A 20,004-nucleotide genomic window follows, 5' to 3' on the forward strand; every position below is an offset into this window, starting at 1 on the left:
CATTACCCTTGCAAGGAGCTCAGGTACTAAGAAGAAAAGCATTACAGTATTTCTTCAAAAATTCAAAATGTAGCAAATATTCTTTCAGGGAAAGGACAGATCATTCCCACTTCCATTTCTGTCCATGTTTTACCAATACCTGTGGTTTTGACAGCTAACTGGTTTTAAGTGTCCTAAAAGCATTTTACAAATCTGAATAATTTAGACTGTAGGTCAGGATTTAATTTCTTAAATTCATCTTTTGAATATGGCTTAAAGAGCTTAAGCAGGCAAACAAATGTGTATTCAAATGCTCCCCATAAGTTTCATGAAATCCAGACAGTTAAGTTCAACAAATATGTTCATTTATAAAAGAAGAGATGACGAACATAAAGCTTAAAAGGTTTAAGGAGAGATGACGACAAAGTACTATTTAAACTGAGGGTTGAGGAGAATGATTTAGGGTGGTTTAAGCAGGCATAATTCAAAACAACTTTAATAAGTTTTCCATTTTAAAATTCAAGTTAAGCTTCACCAAGAATTTTCAAACAAGATTATTAAACACTGTGGAACCCATCAATTAGTTTCATTTAATACAAAATTGAAAACACAACTTTCCAGACACCCAGAAATGCCAGAACAAAATACAAGGTAACAGCTGACTCTTTGCTAGTACAATTGCTAGAAACAATAAAGAAATCCACTGCCAGGAAGTAAATATCCTCCCTAATCTTATCTATTTCCCAGATAATGGTTCACAGCTAAATTAGCTTTTAATTGTAAAGGGTAAGAACATTTCTGGCCTAAAGGAATCAGGTAAAAAGACTCAGTCAAATAATAATCAAGCAGGTGTTTCTTTGTTTATTCCTTAGCAGGAGATAACCACATATGAAGAGAAACATCTTCCTTGATAGGTGACACGACTTAGAAAACAAACCTAATCTTGTCAGTAAGACAAGAAAATGGAAATTGAAAAAAAACTGCCACAAGGATTTATATGAGGCTCCACAACTTCAGGAAAAAAATTAAATTAGGAAGTATTTTTGAATGGTCATAAATAAAATGTAAAAATAAGGGAATAAAGTTATATATTCTGGAGATTTTCAGATGTCATTAAATTAATAAGCATCAAAACCACTTAGGCAACATTAAAAAAAATCTCCATCTTCATATTTCATCACCTAGATTTTATAACAGGGTGCTGGGGAATATACCAAAATCTCTGTTACTGGTGTATCAGAACAATTACTGCTGTTATTATTCTACTGAAAAATTACAACTGTGATATTTATAACACATAGACTAAATATAAGTAAGCCTCCAAGCAAAAATACATTATTCAAATGATATATGTCTTTCACTACATTTTTTGTCATTTATTCTAACAAGAGTTGCCCTATTTTCAGAAACGTTACATCATTCAGCTTTAACAAGTCTTTTCCAGAGGGAGAAAGACTATCAATCCATTTTCCAATCATAACTAGTGGAAGAAAATTCTGACTCCTTAAGTGAACGTAATCCTTCAGTATGTGAAGGTTTTTTCTTAGAAAGCCTTGGTATTTATGCTAGGAAAATGACCAAATTTTCCCTATGTAAATGCCAATGTTTCATTCCTAATTTGAAACTACAGTCAATAAACTGGTGTCAAATTATGAACAGCAAAAAAACTGTATCAGTTAAAAAAATAAACCTAGGAACATGATAAGCATGTAAAAGGTATATACTAGTAACTTTGAAATACTTCCTCTTCCTTCCATTTAAAAATTTGACTACAAAGTATTACATTTTCTCTATCTAGATAGGTTACCGTAATTTAATGCAACTGATGATGCATGGGTGCAATCTCCTTTTTTTGCCAACTGTCTGTGATTATCCTCATTTAGGCCATTCTGAGCATCCCCAGCCCATGATCAAGTTCTTCAAAAATATTTAGTCAACTCTAACTGAAGACTGTGATCCTAATCAAATCAAGTGTATGTAGATCAAAGATCCCCCAGTAGATCAGCAAAACCATGCACTGTTACAAAATTCTGCAAGGTGGTCTTGTTTAACTAGAGCCTCTCTACTCTAAAAATTACAGTTACACTATTACACCTCCCTTATGTAACAAAAACCTGCCAACAAGAAACATAACAAAAAACTCAGTAAACACAAAATAAATTAAAAAAAAAAAACATTAAAAGGAAAAAAAAAACATTAAAAAACCACCTTACAGGTTGATATGTACAGAAAGCACTCAATTATACTCTAAGATTTCAGTGATTCCTTCCATTATGATAGTAATTGGATGAAGTTCTATGAATTACAAAGAAACTAACTGGGCAAATTAACAAGAAAAGAATCTGAACTCTGATGTAATCTATGATGCAACTTTTTCAACACATTACACAACAACATGAAACCTTTGCAGTGCACCAGTTATCCCCATCTTCTGCATGGTCCCATAAAGGTCCACTAGCAGGTCCAGCTGCAATTCGCTGCTGTGAGTCAGTTATCCACCTTGGAAGCAGGAGACACATGTTCAAATGCTCTCACAGCCACTGAAGAGAAACTGTGGCTACATCACTTGTGCTTTAAGGGAATACTGTGAGGTAAAAAACAGAGTCCTTCTACTTTTTTTCCTGTTCGTTTTTAGAAATCCCCAAAATAAGTTTTAGAAACACCAGTACAAATTATAGCAGCAATTCAGATATTATATTTCAGCAATATGATCTGTAATTTCCCTGCATTCTGCAAATAATAACTATGAGATGCAGGTGCTAATTACCTAGAATTTTAAGTCTGTCATATTGATCTATTCTGGTTATAGTGATCCAGAAGATGTTCTCAAGCCACAAATGGACGATCAAGACTGCACTCCTATTTTAGTCTACGCTTATCTTTGCTCCCTTTGACTTATACCTCTTAATATACAAAGAAGTAAATGAGAGAAAATATTATTTTTTTTTCCAAGTGAAAACGAGTAGCAGAAAGTATCTCATTAGAGGGATCCCAAAGAAAATAGTATGAGAACAGACTTGTCATTGCTGAAGGGGGTGGAAGCTAAAAGGTACCTAGAAAAACAAGCATCTTTAAGCATTGGAGTAACCACGTGTACAGCAGACTGTGCCACAGGCATCTTGCCTGTGTAGCACTCTGTCCAGGTTCTGTCCTTCTGTACTGTGCCACACACAAAGCAGATCTATTTAAAACAAAATTGATAGAAACATTACTTAAATGACCTTGTAGGTCATTTTAGTTAAATAGTCTATTTTAATCTTGGTTTGCAGTTAAACGTTTAGATATTTTCCAAGAGACCTATTCTCATTCATTAGTATAACGCTGTAAGTATACTGAAGCAGAAACCAAGACATATTCAATCTGGTCAGTTTTTAAAAGCCAGGAGGATTCAATGTATGTTTATATAGTTCCTTAAGTGACTGTATATTTATTAATATATCATTTGTTCAGTGTTAATTTCACATTATTTTGTCAGAAACAGCATTTAATTGCTAGTCGGTTGTTTGGGTTTTGGTTTTTTTAGTCAGGTAAGTCGCCCGAGCCTAGTTCCGTGAAAATACTACACCAAACATAGTTACACACTTTTCTGAAATCTCAGTAGGAACTTCCATGTATTTTTGATGTCTAAATGTCTTTGAAAAATTGTGTATATATCCTTTACATTTCAAGAGTTAGATCTCATCTTCTGCAATATATTCCATGCATATATGTGGAAGAAAGGTTTTCTTGCCTTTTCAACTCCCAGCTGGGTTCTCAGCTTTGAATGAATCCTGAATTGACCCATCAATCAGCTCTATCACACTTGCACATCTGCAAGTAATGCAGTCTTGGTTTAGCTGGCTGAAAGCACAGACAGCTGAAGTAGCACAAAACCCAGTGATTAGGATCCTGAGTTTCTAAGTTAATTTCATACTGCTGCAGTTGTAGCTTTCAGCTGTTAAGATTAGAAAACCAGTATTGTACAGAACCATACACACAATCACGCTGAGCGATAATCTACTCCTGATGGTGGGGCACAATGGACAAAGAAGAGAACCAAAGAAGAGGAGAAAAACAGAAAACAAAATGAAAAAGAGGATGTTAGCATATGAAAACAGGATGCTATTACATGCTTGTGTAAACTGTAAAAATACTACAGAAATACCCTGAGAGAGGGAGAAATCCCATTTTCAGCTTTTACTATTAATCTTGAGCAACTCCACTGGTTTCAATCAAGTTAAACTGCACTGCACCTTCCTGAATAAAATTTGGCCAAGTCTTACCATCAAATGAACAAAAAATACGTATGGAAAAATTTCTGTATCTGTACATTTCTTTATTATAGATCAGATCCCAACTCAGAGACTGAGATTGAATTATTGATGAAAAAATGAGACCTTTTAAAGCCTAAACTTCTGAACCTGAGCCCTTCCCTTTAAAATAGAGTTCAAGCTTCATTTCTCAGGAATAACACAATCCAAAATGGAGAACTTAATTTCTTAATCCTGACAGAAAATATTTTCTTAGATTTCTACCTCATGAATATTTCAATATGGCATCTAGTCTTACCCAGTTCTGCAAGGAAACTGCTTCATAAACATCTCTTTTCCACAGATCAATGCATTCAATTTTTATTCTAGCAGCCCTGCACACTGTTTTAAATGCTATTTTTAAATATTTGCAGTGGTGTAAATTAGAAACCTGGTTTTATGTCTCTCCTGATCCATCTGAAGATGTGTATGAAACAACAACCACGAATTTTATGCAGTGATACTGTCAAAACAATCAGGGAAAAAAATTTCCAACATAATGAGCATTTATGCATCTGAAAAACAGATGTTACTAAAAGCATGTAGGACTATATTCCTTGATTCTAGAGACCAGGACTCTCTTATATGAAATTGCACAGTAAATGGAGACAAAACTTTATCTCCATTTCTGTATCCAAAGACTGAAACACCAAAACTAGTGGGGACTTTTGAAACCAACAAGTTTTGTAACTCCCAGAAATGCTATGATGTTGTACAACTGCCATGTGTTGCTATCATCCAGGCAATGAGCTCTCTTTGTTTGCCAAAGCACACAATAAAGATGCAAAGAAAGTATGCAGAGAGACAAACAAGATACCATCTAGGGCCCATCAGTTGAATTACACACAGCTGGTAACCAAATGAATCAACCAAGCAAAATCCAAATCTGTCATTAATACAATTAAATTGAAAGCACTTGGCATCCATCATCAGCTCCTTCAATGACTTCCTGGCTCAGTGGCAGCCTTGTGGCCTCCTCTGAAGTTCATAATTGAATCTGTAAAAGAAGATACAACTATTTGCCCATTGTAAAAAGCAAGTACTAGGCATGTCCTGCCAAGATGTAGCCTACAAATTGCTGGGCAACACACTCACAATGATCATTGAAACTTCTTGAAAGCAATCTGGATTAAACAAATCAGACCTGTGATGACATCCAGAGATAGGACATTAACAGAACTCCAGAAATTCAGCAAAGGGAGGTGCTCTGGGGAAGGACCGCAGTTCACAAGCCTGTGAGATGTCCACATATAGATGGCTCATTGCTTGCAAGAAAACAAGAATGCATGGGCAGAGCAGAACAAGGTTCCTCTTCCTTTGCTACTGAATTCAGCAGGAACATAGTCTGACAGATCTCTCCCAGGTCATTGTTGCCCACTGCTAAAACAGCAAACGTTTGACAAGTGCTATGTTTTCCTACACTTGGGACCCCTCTCTGTCAGGAACATCTTTCTCCTGAAGTATCCAATCCAACAAAAAATGTAACTGATCAGAAAGAAAATCAACTCTTTGCCACAAGTAAATACAGTGCATGGGCAACTCCAACTCATTTTGGATCAGCTGCTATTTTTAAATGATCTCATCTACAGATGAACAAGTCATTGGTAAGACCAAAGAGAATTATTTCTCTTTCCACAAAAACATCTGAGACTTAACCTGTCACTGTGAAGCTAACAATGATAAACCCTATTTCATAGACCCCAGGAAGCAAAGCAAAAGCAGAACTGCAGAAATCTTTGAAATCCAGTATCTTGTCTCAGGCTGCCCCACTATTTGGTTCTTATAGTACAAGGAAAAAAAAAGGGAACTAGCAAATGGTCTTTCCTCTGCTATTCAGTCCCAGTTTCTGGTAATCAGCAGTTTAAAGTTTTCCTAAGCTGATGATTGCATCTGTTGAATTAGGACCATTGTGCTTAGTTACCTAATTCCTTTTTAACCTATTTACACTTACAGCTTCCACAATATCCCACATCACTTTAAGATTTGCACTTGAACTCTATACTTTGTGGAAAAAGTGTTTCTCTCTTGTTCTTAACTTAGTGCTTGTTAATTTTATTGAAAATTACTATTTCTGCTATAATGAAATAGTTAGGATTTATTTTGTATTCACTTTTTCTTTGTTTTTCATGGTATCACATCTTCTGTCTCCTAAATCGCCACATTTCCAGAGCAACTCCTTATCTACATAGCTTCAATTTGAACAGAAACTATTTCCCCACTAGTCAAGAAATGCTGAATGGGATAACCTCAAAATATGATCCAGACTTTACAGTCCTGAAACTGAAAGCTTAGGGAAAGCTCAATCTCAAACTGCCAGCACATCAGTGACCTTATCTGAGACCATTCCAGATGGTGACTGTCACTACCACATGAAAGCTGCGGACGCGTCAGATAACATTTAGTATTCCTCATATTTTCTTGAAGAAAGAAAAAAATATGCAGAAGCTCTGAAAGGATTGTTTTATATTGAGTCTACATCAGCAGCCACTTAACTCTCTTCCCTGTAAACACAGGCACACACTTGTGTGAAATAAGCAACAGAAGTGCAGGAGGAAGTGTCTGTGTAGAGCAGAGCACCAAAAAGGAGCACAACCTGGACAACGAGCATCCTAAACAACATAGAGAAAACCATGCTAGGGAGAGGTGGAATTTGTTACAGAAAAAGGATACTGAGAGCCAGCAATAGCATGTAAAAATCAAAAGATGAGATTTTAAAAGCAGCACACAAAGGATGATTTCTGCCTCCCGGATTATCAGGTCTGATGTTTCCATATTTTCCATCCCCACCATGACAGCTAAACGCTTGCCTATTTTATTTATGCCTTTTAAATAAAGATCTAGAATACAGGGTTTTTTCTTGGTGTTGAAGCTACAAGATTACAGGATTACAGCAGAAACATAAAAGTTGACAATAATGATTTGATACTGAATTTTCTTTTTAATTTTGTGTATTCTCAATTTACATGCACATCTTGGATCGCTCACGTTCCTAACACATCGATAATCTTAGCACTTCCAATTGATAGAAACTTTCCCAGCACTTGTATTCCTATCCCTACAATCAAGACACCTAAAATGAAAAGCTTGAAAATTGAGACTTGGTGAAGGAATCCCACTGCTGACTGTGGATTGAGTTGCCTTACTATTGCAAACAAGCAAAGGAAAAAGACTGGTGTTTGGGTTTTTTCTAACACTGCAAACGTTTTTAAACACTTGTTGGAAGCCACATTAATGCCTAAAATATTGTAATAAATCTCAGCATGATTTTAGTGCCTTGAAGTTTGGTCATTAGGAAATACTGAGCACCTGCCATCTCAGAACAAAGCCTAGGTTTAAATACTAGTTCTAAACCACAGTATTAATAATAAAACCAAAGGAAAATTTACTTAGTCTTGTATTTCTTGAAAGCTGAAAACATTTAATGGAAATTAGTATTTGCCACCAGGCAGAAGTTTTAAAAAATATTCTCGTTAGAATGAAATAATTTTAATATTTGCATAGATACAGGCACAAAAACCACACCCTTTCTTAACATACAAGAAAGCCTGCTGGAAAAATACTAAATGTTAGCAGGAAAATAATCAGTTACATTATGGACTGAAAAAAAACAAAAGAAAACAAAAAACCCCAACCCTAAATTACTCAATTATAAATCATGGTTTATATAGGGAAATAATACTATTAGTAGCAGAAATAAACCCACTCTTAGTAGTGAGTTATTAAAACCTGTACTATAACTATAAAGCATTAATAATACTGTATTACAGTTTGCACAGACCATTTATCAGTTCTTTTGGTTTTGCTCAAGACAATCTTGCCAAACTCATTTTAATGACTTTTTTTACTCTTAAATGAACATTCATAATGGAAGTACTATATAAATAGTTATTTCTGCAATCATTGTGAAATGAAAAAATTTCATACTCAAAGATTAAAGTATAGCAGATAGAAGAATAACAGTCTCTGGGTTACAGTACTTGAGTGAGATTAATCATAATCCTCTACGATTTTTTAATTTCATATCCATAAAACAGCACTTCCCCAGTGCATAAAATTTGTTATTTGTTGTGTCAAGAAAATTAAAACTTTTATTAGTCTTTTAAAAAGCCACACCAAATTCAGAATATAAGCACAAACTACGAAGTATTTTTAATTCTGTCCGTTCACAATTTATTACTATTTGCACTCTTACAGCAAGCACTTTATGTGATTACAGTCATAATTGTTATGCTGCAGTAGCTCAGTAATTTCCATGAGCAATCAGGAGTATAACAAACTAGAGAAAAGCAGTAGACTTTATTGGGTTTGCATTGCCAGAAATCTATTCGTTTGCAATCAAGCCACTAAACAAGTTTGTTATTCATATGTGTACTGTCCGAGCTCCAGAATGTGGAGCAGGACCCATTCACGACAGACCCTGCATCCACCAGAACAAAAATACGGTCCTCATCTCAAAAGGTTCACACAATTTTTTGCCTAAACACATGAACAAAAAATACAACCACCTAAAACTGGTGGCTTGTTTACAGCATCTTATCCATGCTGTAATAAACTACCGTTGTTTATTCTTACATGATGCAGAGCACAAAGCAGATTATCCCAATTTTATCAAGGGTAAAGCTACCCTTTATGTAAGGTCAGCACAAGCAACTGAGGAATCAGCAGAGAAAGCTCTTACACTACCTACCTCACAGCAGTTTTTTGTATACGGCCATCCTTTGTATGCAAGTCAAGGGAGAACAGATAGACACAAATAAATAAACATGAAATAATTAATAACTTCTGATGACTGCCACAGTTAGCAATTTGAGTAGCCTAAGAGTCACTAAGGACTGGTTTTGTAGAGATCACCTTTTCCTGACATTGTCATTGAAACATTACTCCAAATTTCTACACCAGTTGTTCTAAAAACCAGACCATTTCTGGAATCATAATTTCTAAACTTTAAGATCAAAACAATGGTTTCAAGACAAGAACACTACTTTCCCACCAGATTTTCTGTCATCCTACATTAGATACTTCATCAAAACCTACGTTATTTGCATTGAACTAGCCAAGACATAGAAGTGGCATGAATGTGCAAAAGACCGGAGACATTCAGTTCTCAAAACAACTCTTTACCTCTACAAACCAGCTTCTGTCGGCAGCACGCCTTGTTAACGCATGAACAGTCTTCAATGACTTAGTATTTTGCAAGGCAACAAAGTTCTTGCTGCTTCTTTTTGCCCAAATATGGCTAATGTAGAAGCACTGGACAGAGAAGTGGGAAAAAATCACAGTTCACAAAACATTCAGTGGAGAGTTACTAGGATTTTGCACATTTATTTCTTAAGTTTCTCTTCAGTGGGTCTTTTACACTCCAGAGGTAACTGCAGTTTTCTGTTGCTTGCGTAATACTGCCTTGTGTTTAGAAACCTCTCAACTACTCTTAGTTAGGGCTCGATGAATAGAAAAATATTTTCCTGTATTTGCTGGCCAAACAAAGTAAATCAATTCAGATACAGGAGACACAGAACTCTAAACTTGCAGGCAAGATGAAATGAAACGAGCACAAACTACGCAAAATATAGATCACTGAAAAACATTTCATCCTCTCTAAAACTGAATGTGGCTTTTCCTTTAAAAGTTCCTTTAAAAGTCTTCAACCTTTTATTCCCATGTCACATTACAGCAAAGTTCTGCGAGTTACATGAGGTTTCAGTGGGTACTACACAGCTGCATTTTTCTCAATCCGTTCCCCTTGAAGGGGCCACAGGGGTTATTCCAAAAGCAAGAAGCACGTTTGATGTTAATGAGGGGTGCCAGCTGGATAGCTACAGAAAAAACTCCATTCTACAAAACTGGTGGGGATAAGCACGAAGGCTTCTGCACCACTTCATACTATTTTTGAGAACGTGTTCACCTATTCTGGATTTATTCAGATACTTCTTTCAGGAAGAGATATGGAATTCACCTATTATTAGAATTTTCATGTGAGAAGATTCTCAGATGAGTATGGAACACAGCTTTATGAGTGCTTTTACAGCTCATTGCCACATTTAATTTCAAAATCTATTATAATGTTGCAACAAAAACAAGTGGACGTAGTTAAGCATTTCACTATAACACCATCATTAAGAGGAAAACTAGAATAAAGCAGAAGCTTTCTAAAAGACAATTATTTAGTCAGGCAGGTCTTATTTTTGAGCATTTCTGTCTTCTCTTCAAATAAAGGGAAAGGATGACAGTAACTGAAGGACATGGATAATATAGGTTATAATATAATCTAAGTTACAAAATTTTCTGCAAAAAAGTAAATCATGGGAAAGTCTCAGAACAGCAGGCTTGCAGAGCCTGCATGAACACTTGTACAGGTGATGATACTTTTGGAACTTATATGAGTCTCAAACGAGGTAGCAGTAGCCTCAAAAGAACTGGAAACTTGTTTCTAAAGACAGCATTAAGATAGCTGGCAGCAACTGCTGCATAGATTTGGAAGTGAGGGGATAGAAGGGAACACTACTTTTATTCCATAAATTCATTTAAAACACTGATACATATCATATGCCTTCTGTCGGCACAATAATGTACTGTTCTGGGACACTGGTTCTATTTTGATACTTAACTAAATAGGTCACAACAATTATTAAAAGAAATTCTTAAAGCATGCCGATTTTTCTGAAAAAGGAGGTTATCCAAATTTCCATGAAATCAAAGGCAGAATACCAACTCTTCAACAGGCAATATGAAATTATAATTTTTGTTACATTCTTCATATTATAATGCATATGAGAATATATCCTCTTCCTTACAAATTTTCAGATCACAAATTTCCAATCTTTTCAGTTTTGCATCAATATACTTGAGATGCTGGTGGTGCAATCTCATAAAAAACTGTTCTGCATTCCTAGTAGATGATACCAAATTTTATCCATTTCCTACTTGGGCAGAACAGGTGAGAAATTTTTTGTTAATAGGGACAATAGAGGTTCAACCACTTCTGCACGGGTATTTAGCAGTCTTGGGAACAGTGTATCTCTAAGCTCAACCTCAGGTCCCAAAGTAAAGAACAAATGTCCAGAGTAAATGAGGGACTAATACTTGCCATTCAAATTCTCATCTTATCACCACTTAACTGCAGTTCAAATGAAAAATATGAGCTTCCTACATTTAGCTGAACGTATAATTTATGGATTTAGCTAAAAGCTCAAGATTCACTTTTGTGTTACAGCTATTGTAATAGGCTTTGTCTTATGAGATAAGCAGATTAAATAATTAAACAAGAATGAGAATGATGTCTTCAACTCTACTTTGGGCCTTGGAAAAAGATGCACATTTCTGGATCTGCAGTTAGACTTCATTGATTGTCACATGGGAACACTAGCAACTTCCTCAAGCTCATTTTAGACATCATTATGCTGCTTAATTCCAAATAGAAAGCTTTCATGTTTTTCTGTATGTTTTCAGGATACATTTCCCAAAAAAAAAGGTCAACATCTTAATTTGGGAGGAAGCACGTCAATAATTTTCTTAGTTGAATTTTAACAATATGACTGATCATGTTCCTGTTTGGCTCTTGGGAAACTGTAAAAGATACAGATAGATGGATGGATGGATGGATGTTGAAAATAAAATCCTCTTTCTAGAAATACACTCTAACACAAATTTATCAATTGCATCTTTGGTCCGAGCAGATCTAGGAGAGCCTGTAGGATCTTATTCTGGAATTACATTTTTCTTTCTGCTTCATTTTACAACAGAAATACAGCTTTACAGAATGAAATAGTTCCACCTCAGTATTCAGAAGCTTGATGTTTCAGTCCACTAACAAAACTGAAAATTTTACGGAATCTTACAGATACTGAGCACATCAATATAATGCAGTCCTTTTTATTTCTAATTTGTATTTTACAATCATAAATCCAATTATTCAGATTTACCGGTAGCATTCTCCTGAACCTCAAAAGAAGAAAGAACAATCCTCAAGTTATTTTTATCTCCCTGTGGATTTATTCTTTGATTCTATAAAGAAAAAATTTGAAAACTACTAATAGGTACCAATAAAAACAATCCAAAGCACTTATAATTTGATATACAATCTCCCTGACTGTACATTTATTTCCTATTGATGTTTACAACACTATAAACATCCTTAACACCATAAAACCATCACAGAGTTTTCTGTGTTTCACTAGGAAAGATCTGACATGAAATCACATCCCTGCAGATGGCTGCTTCCTTCTAAAATAAAACCCTTGAACACATTCATATGTTGAAAAGGAAGTTTATATGTACATATCATCTTCCTCTCCAGAAATGACATGGCATTTTGCTATTGAATTTAATGACATAGTTTGACAGACTAATTACAGTTTCAGTATCTATTTTCTATTTTTGCCAGAATCTAATAGCAGGGTTTGGGGGCTTTTTTCCCCATTTTTACATAGTTTCAGTGACTATGAATGCCTCTAGAGAGAATCTAGCACAATTATTGGTGAATGGTATCTGTAACAATTACTCATAACAACGGCTTTGGATCACTTTTTCTTAATTTACAGCATTTTGACTACTTTTAATACAAGTTTCCAGAAATAGGTGCAAAACAATCCTAATCTCTTTCCAAAAAGCGACACGAATGTGCAATACTTTCTGGCATTTTTGAGTGTGACAGTTACAGAGTGATTGCTCCCAGTGAAACTCGTCCTGGAACTTCTTGCAGCCCCACTGATGCAGACAGACTCCCATACTCCTTAAAAAGTCAACAGGACTCCACAAAGGCTTAAAAATCTACATTTAAGATTATCATTTTGCAGATACAAATCCATAACGTTACATTTTATATTTTTGTATTTTAAAACCTGCTTGCAATCACAAAAATTGGATGAATGATAAGCATCTCTTTTTAATATACACATTGAATGTGTTTATAGCAAATGTAAATGTTTACACTAAATTTAAGATTCAGGTGGACTTAACTGAAGGTATCAACATTCATAATCCAGATAAACTGCTCCTTTCTCCTCAGTTTATAATATATCATCCCTTTGTAAAATATTTTTTCCAAAAAGACAAGAGTAAGCCCTTGTCACAGAATGATAGGATTGGAAAAGATCTCGCGAGGTCTTCAATCCATCACTGAGCCCTGAAGCAACAGTAACTGTACGTGTGTCTTTCCTGTCAGATATCTGTTCTCACTTGTTCTTACAGATGGGTAATGAAGATTCCACAAACACCCCAGACAATTTGTTCCACTGCTTCATTATCCTTAGCATCAGACAGCTTAACTTGCTTTTAATATTGTCCCATAACCATTTCCTCTTTTCCTATTGAGCAGAGATAGAAGAAACAAGCTCATCTTTTTTGCAGTAGCAGCCTTTTACATACTAAACATGCACATCTCCATGGTCAGGTTAAGGGATCCCAGTTTCCTCAAATCTTTCATATTTTTTAGGCCCACGCTGATTTCTGTTGCTGTTCTTGAACTGCTCTACAATCGTTGCTCTTTTCTCGAGACACAGCACATAATACTGTGCTAATCAGCTAATACCTTACAAATGCCAAATGTTACCTCATATATCTTGAGGACTTCATTTCTCCTAAACATGCTACTGTGCCTGTCTCTTTGCAGCTCTGTTTGATTAAAATTGAGAACTTGTAAACCTTGACATATCTTTCACATCTCCACTGGATTCCAAAATCTATTTATAATCAACTTTGCAATGTCTCATAAACAGCTAATCAAACAAAGTGAAAAGGCTGCAGCAGGTGAACAGGGAAATCGGCAAAGGTATGGAAGAATCAGGATTCCAGACCCAGTTTTGCCCCAGCTGTGCAAGGGCATGGGCTGGCTTTCCTGCTTCTCTTCCTCCACCTCTTTCCCACGCCATAACCAAACCAATTCTTCCCGATGCAACTTAATCAGCTCCCTCTTTCCCTTCATACCACAGCCAGCCATAATGTCCTCAATTCTCCAAATCTGCACAAATCCCTCAACACTCACAATTTTACCCTCATTTCACCCTGCAACTTCTTTCCCCGCCCCCCCCCCCCCCCCCCAGACACTTCTTTCCTTCTGTTTTTAGGAATTGCATTTATCATCTTGTTCAGCTTTCACCTTGCTTATCCTAATCAACATTCTTTTAGAAGCAAGGTGGACTTTAATCACCTTTAAATATGCTAAGCTTATTTTTCATTTCATGAGAATAACTTAAACTTCAACAATGCTGAAAATTGTGTTGAACACATTCAGTCCTCCACTAATTTGAACAACATAAAAATGGCTTTATTATTGCAAAGGAAGTCACAACAGCACAATTCTTTGAAAGTCATGGGTTTTTACAGTGCAGACCTGAACACATATGTTACCGTGTATTACAGAAATGAAAGAAACATGCTATGCCTTTGGCTTTCTCTTCTCATATCAGATACACACCTAATTGTTCAAGACGATTTACAGTGGATTAAGTTTTCCCTCACCTGCTTAAACCCTCTCATCCTCTGAGGTCGTAAACATTACTTATTTAAGAAGCATTAAAGTATTTTGTTTTAGAATTGATTCTGTAGTTCTTCCAAAGGAGAAAGTAGAAAGGGAAGATACAATTATTAGCAGAGGAAATTGAAAGCATGTATTCAACAAGTAGGAATTGGGGGAAGAACTCAAACCAGACACAGGTGCATTAAAGCAGGATGGTTTCCACACAGTAGTCATACTGTTTCTTCATTTTGAACAAATATGTATTAGGCTGCCGATTATTCTTAAACAGTAACACCACAGCAGACCGTATGATGCAGGGAAATCTCTTTTAATCATGACTTTGGCAAATATAAGGGAGGAAATTGTTGGGTTTTTTTAATAAACTAGTGCTCCTGTTGGCCCAGAAAGCCAGCCGAATCCTGGGCTGTATCGAAAGAAGTGTGGCCAGCAGGCTGAGGGAGGTGACTCTGCCCCTCTGCTCTGCTCCTGTGAGACCCCACCTGGAGTGCTGCATTCAGCTCTGGGGCCCCCAACATAAGCAGGACACGGACCTGCTGAAGCAAGCCCAGAGGAGGGCCACAAAGTGATCAGAGGGCTGGAGCACCTCTCCTGTGAAGACAGGCTGAGAGAGCTGGGGTTGTTCAGCCTGAAGGAGAGAAGATTCCAGGGAGACCTTATTGCAGCCTTCCAGTACCTAGAGAGGGCCCACAGGAAAGCTGGAGGGGGACTTTTTACAATGGCATGTCATGACAGGACTAGGGGGACTGGCTTTAAGCTGAAAATACATAGATTTAAATTAGGTATTAGGAAGATGTCCTCTAATGTGAGGGTGGTGAGACACTGGAACAGGTTGCCCAGAGAAGCTGTGGATGCCCCATCCCTGGAAGTGTTCAAGGCCAGGCTGGATGGGGCTTTGAGCAACCTGGTCCAGTGGAAGGTGTCCCTGTCCGTGGCAGGGCGCTGGAACTAGGTGATCTTCAAGCTCTCTTCCAACCCAAATCGTTCTATGATTCTGTGATTGTTACTTCCTTTCATTCTAGCATTTTCCTGGGAAAAGATTCCTTTTTATATTTCACTGAGAACTTGGGATCAGGCAGTAAAAAAGAAAACACCCAAAGCAGCAATTCAATCCTAAATTTATATTTATAATTAGGTTTTGGGGTTGTATTTTCAGTGGAGCCATTATCTCAGTATTCTTGTCTTGAAAACGTAATACTGCCTCTTTATTTTTCCAAAAGTATCACAACATTCCTGTAGTCTCTATAAACTTGCCTTGCTATAAACTGTTGTTATAACGCTAGATTTTGGTGAAGTGAACTGGGAATTAGTACTGTTACACAAACTGTGGGGTTAGGCTCTGCCATCCATTCTCGTAATGAGCAATACATTTCATCTGTGAGACTCATCGGAGGTCCCACTCAGCATTAACAAAAGCAAAAGAATTTGGCCTGTTAGTATGAGCAGCTTCCCACACTCACCTGCTACATTAAAAATAGTTACTACCCAAGATCTCGCTATGCTGTTCTCCCACGTAGAGGCCTCAGTAGTAATAACTGCGTGCCATTTGCAGCAACGACAAGAATACTTCATATAAACAATATCTTACCTACCGCACAGATATCACATCGTACCATAGCGCATACATATGCATCTTACATACATATACATCTGTGGACATATATCAGCAACATCATGCTTTAAGGTCTTGTATGTACCAGATTTTAAAAATAAACAAACAAATGCATAAAACAAAACAGCTTTTGAATTTTAAGACTGAATGAGGAAGGCAAGAGAATACAAACTCAGAGAGGAAGAGTTAATTTGGCTTTACATACGTGGGTTTTAATGTTACCTTCAGAAAACAGGAAAACAACACGTCAAGCATAAACATAGTTAACAAAAATATCTACACTTTGCCTATACATGTTCCTTACATCTGAAATACCAAACCTCCGTCAGATAACAATCCTGGTTTGAAAGCCAGTTTTGACTTGCATACAAGAGATCCAGAACAGACAGAAACAAATACTCTATGAATAAATTTTGCTATGAATACACTGCCATAAGTGAAAATTTGCAAAATAATTTACATGCAATGAGGTATACATGCATACTGACAAACTAACAATATGTGGTCCTTTGATTAGAAATCAATAAAAGATCTTTGTAGAGAAGACCTGCAGATTGCTTCTCCCATTCTGTAAACAAATGATGACTCCTCAGCAATCTTTCAATTACTCACAACTATTTTAAAGCACTGAATAAACACACTGAAAAAATACACTTGATGACTGATAAATAAAACATTAGATGATACAGAAAGCATACAAGTCTGCATTTTGTTACCATATTAGTATATGTATTGAAAAATAAAAATAAGACTTTATTTGCATTTTCAAGAGTAGTTTGAACAAATTGTTTCCAGGCGAAAAATTGCCTTCTTCATTTATTTCTAGAATACTGCACTTACAGACAATTTGCAATAGATTTCTAATAAAAATTGAGAAGCAGCAGCCTGTTAACAAAGCTTCTGTCACTATGTAAGAACTGTTTCCAAAAGGAGTTTGTGAAAAGAAACAGATAAGGAAATTATTTAACTCCTCAAAACCACAGGCAACAATGTATTTTATCATTTTGCAAATTGCTACGGATTGGGGGTTTTAATTAAAAGCTTGTATAATAAAGCAATACCAACATATGACTAACACTACCACAAAAATAGATTCCACTCTGTACAGATTGTGGCATTTTGGTGGGAAATTATATTGAGGCTTCACAATCTTTGAGCACCATTAAAAGATAAAATTAATCAAAGACTACCCTCGCTATCTTTTTACTATAAATAACAATTAAAATGTATCATTTTACAGTTTCAAAAAAAAAAAAAAAAAAAACTGTGTTGCATATACCAAAGTTGTAAGACTATGCCCTTGAAGGAAACAAGCTCAGCTAGGAGCCTTTTTCTTCATACCCAGAGTCCACTGAACTGGGACGACACTTGGGAAGAGAACTGCACCCATTTTACAGCTTGCATTCCTGTTTGTTTGTTTCCAGTCAAGATGAGGATTGATCCCTAAACAGAAGTACTCTAAAGGTAACTGCTACGCCACAGCGTTACCTCCCAGGCTAACGGTGCTGAAGTTGGCACCAATTCCTGCTCCTTACACTCTGCCATGACTCCAGGTACAAGACTCCCACCATGCAAAAGGCATTTCTGCCTTTTGGCAGAACCATCATCAGCCAGGTGGAGACTGCCAGAGCACATACACACACTTTATTGCTTGCTGCACAGAGAAAATGCCACCAGGACAGAGAAATCTCAAAGACTGAAGGAGCTGTGCCTTTACCATCATTGTGGCAGGAAAGCAACATTGCCTTGTTGCTTTGCAGAGCCCCTCAGAAACAGCAAGAGCAAGAGAGGCCTTAGAAAGAGGACGTGCCACAGTATATATATTACATGAAATACAGAAGTCTCCCTTCCCAACTTGAAGCAAACACAACAGCTGTCAAACTAGTTCGCTGTAGTAAACGGAGGTGGGAACCAGGCCATAAACTAAACAAGCAATGGCACTGATGGGGACGTGCAGCTCTGCAGACAGGTACTGCGCCAGGGCAGGGCTCTGCCAACCAGGGCTGCACGGGGAACCACAGGCAATTCTCCCCTCACCAGCACACGAGAAATGCTCTTTTCTTTGGTCCTTTCAAACACAGCAATAGCCCTTTTTTCTGTCCACAGCCCTGGAGGAACAAAACTTAAAAGCCAGACAGCAGAAGGCAATCCTGTATATTGTACCTTCTGAAAGCTGACTCCTTAGAGTCCCTGCGCAGTGGCTGTTGCACCACCAGAGACAACAAACATTGACAAAGCAAGACCAGCGCATAGGCTAGCAAGGTATGAGCGAGACTGCTACCGACTGCAAACTATAGCACTGGCATGAAACACTGAGGACTAAACCTTCCACAGAATCAGTTATCATGAGCTACATGGAAACTGGATTTACACTGAATTGTCTCTCTAAGGAAAGAAAGTGGGCAGGCAGTCTGTCAGTCAAAAAGACAGGACCTTATTCTACTCCTGTGTCAGAAACTGCAAGAGCAGCAAGTAACAGGAATCAGGATCCACAAAAGGCATCCAGAGAGCAACAGGAAAAACTGTCCCCGCCACAAGGAGAAAGGAGATGCCAGAGATAACCCCACACTGTTTAGCAACCTGCCACCTGATTGCAAAACGGACCACATCAACAGATGATGGGAACAGATCCTACAAAAAATGGGCTTGCCATGAGCGCATCCCATCAACCTGCAGCAGGCGAGACTCATCTCTTTCAAGCTCTGCCAACGTTGTGCAGCTCACTATGCTAACACAGAGCCATTTCAGGAGCCAGCAAAGCCTCTGCAGACCTATGCGGTGTGCTCCCAGGGACGCGTACACACAGTCAGACACTCGTGGACACACGTGACAGACTTCTCCCTGCCCCAGACAGACAGATTCCCAGTGCAAGGCAGGAACCACCACTCCTAAACAGAATCAAGATCGACTCCCGCACTTACACCTTGTGCGTGGGGGCAAACCCTGTGTCTCGGGGAGGCCAGACAGGAAAGAGGGTCCCCGCTGATCTAACAGCGTGACAAGTCCCCCACCAATTGACCCCTTCCTATCTGCTGGGAAACACTGCCCGGCCGCGGCTGTGCAGTCGCAGCGTGCTCGGGGGCAAGGGTATCCAGATGACAGCGAGCCCCAGGTGACCAGCTCCACGCCTGGGCACAGGAAACTGCGACACCGCGGCGCGGAGCCCGGAGCCCGGCACCCGGCGGGATCCGGGCGCTGCCGTGCGAGGCCAGACCGCGGCAGGCTCCCCCGCGGGCTGCGAGGCAGGAGGGGCCGGGGACCCGCGAGGCAGCCCCAGCTCCGGAGCGGGACCCCCACGGAGCAGCCCACCGGTGCTGCGCCCCCAGCACTGCCCCACCGCCGGGGAGCAGGGGGCCAAGGGGGCACCGGAGAACGGAGATGTCGGAGGCAGGGCGATGCGGAGAGGGCACCGAGGGAAAAGGGGCGGGTGAAACGGGGGGAGCCGGCGGGCAGGGTGCCAGCCCCGGCGGGACACACACACACGCCGCTCCATCCCCGAGCGCCTCCGCCGCATCGCCCGGCGCCGGGGCGAGCCAACCTTTTTCCCCACGCATCGAGAAACCGACCCCGGACCCCGGCACCGGCGGGCAGGAGGGCGGCCCCCCACGCGCCCCCCCCCCCCCCCCCGGGCCCCGGCTGCCTCCCCTGCGGGG

The 20,004-nt window shown here is 38.6% G+C and overlaps 1 protein-coding gene across 7 annotated transcripts in view; it reads right to left on the bottom strand.

The window, feature by feature from the left end:
* Positions 1-20,004, bottom strand: part of SLC4A10 (solute carrier family 4 member 10) — a 172,380-nt gene that overhangs the window by 138,907 nt on the left and 13,469 nt on the right. For 2 of the 7 annotated variants that reach the window (XM_080399111.1, XM_080399106.1), the window contains exon 1: positions 1-19,989. This exon is cut by the window's left edge and continues 14,931 nt beyond it. The exons of 4 other annotated variants lie outside the window; for them this stretch is intronic. The gene's annotated coding sequence lies outside the window, so the exon portion shown is untranslated. Of the gene's footprint in view, positions 19,990-20,004 lie in introns of those variants that run through there. One more of the 7 variants, XM_080399109.1, reaches the window with a different exon arrangement.

This window comes from Falco punctatus (genome assembly GCF_963210335.1).
Source record: "Falco punctatus genome assembly, chromosome: 8".
NCBI lineage: Eukaryota > Metazoa > Chordata > Aves > Falconiformes > Falconidae > Falco > Falco punctatus.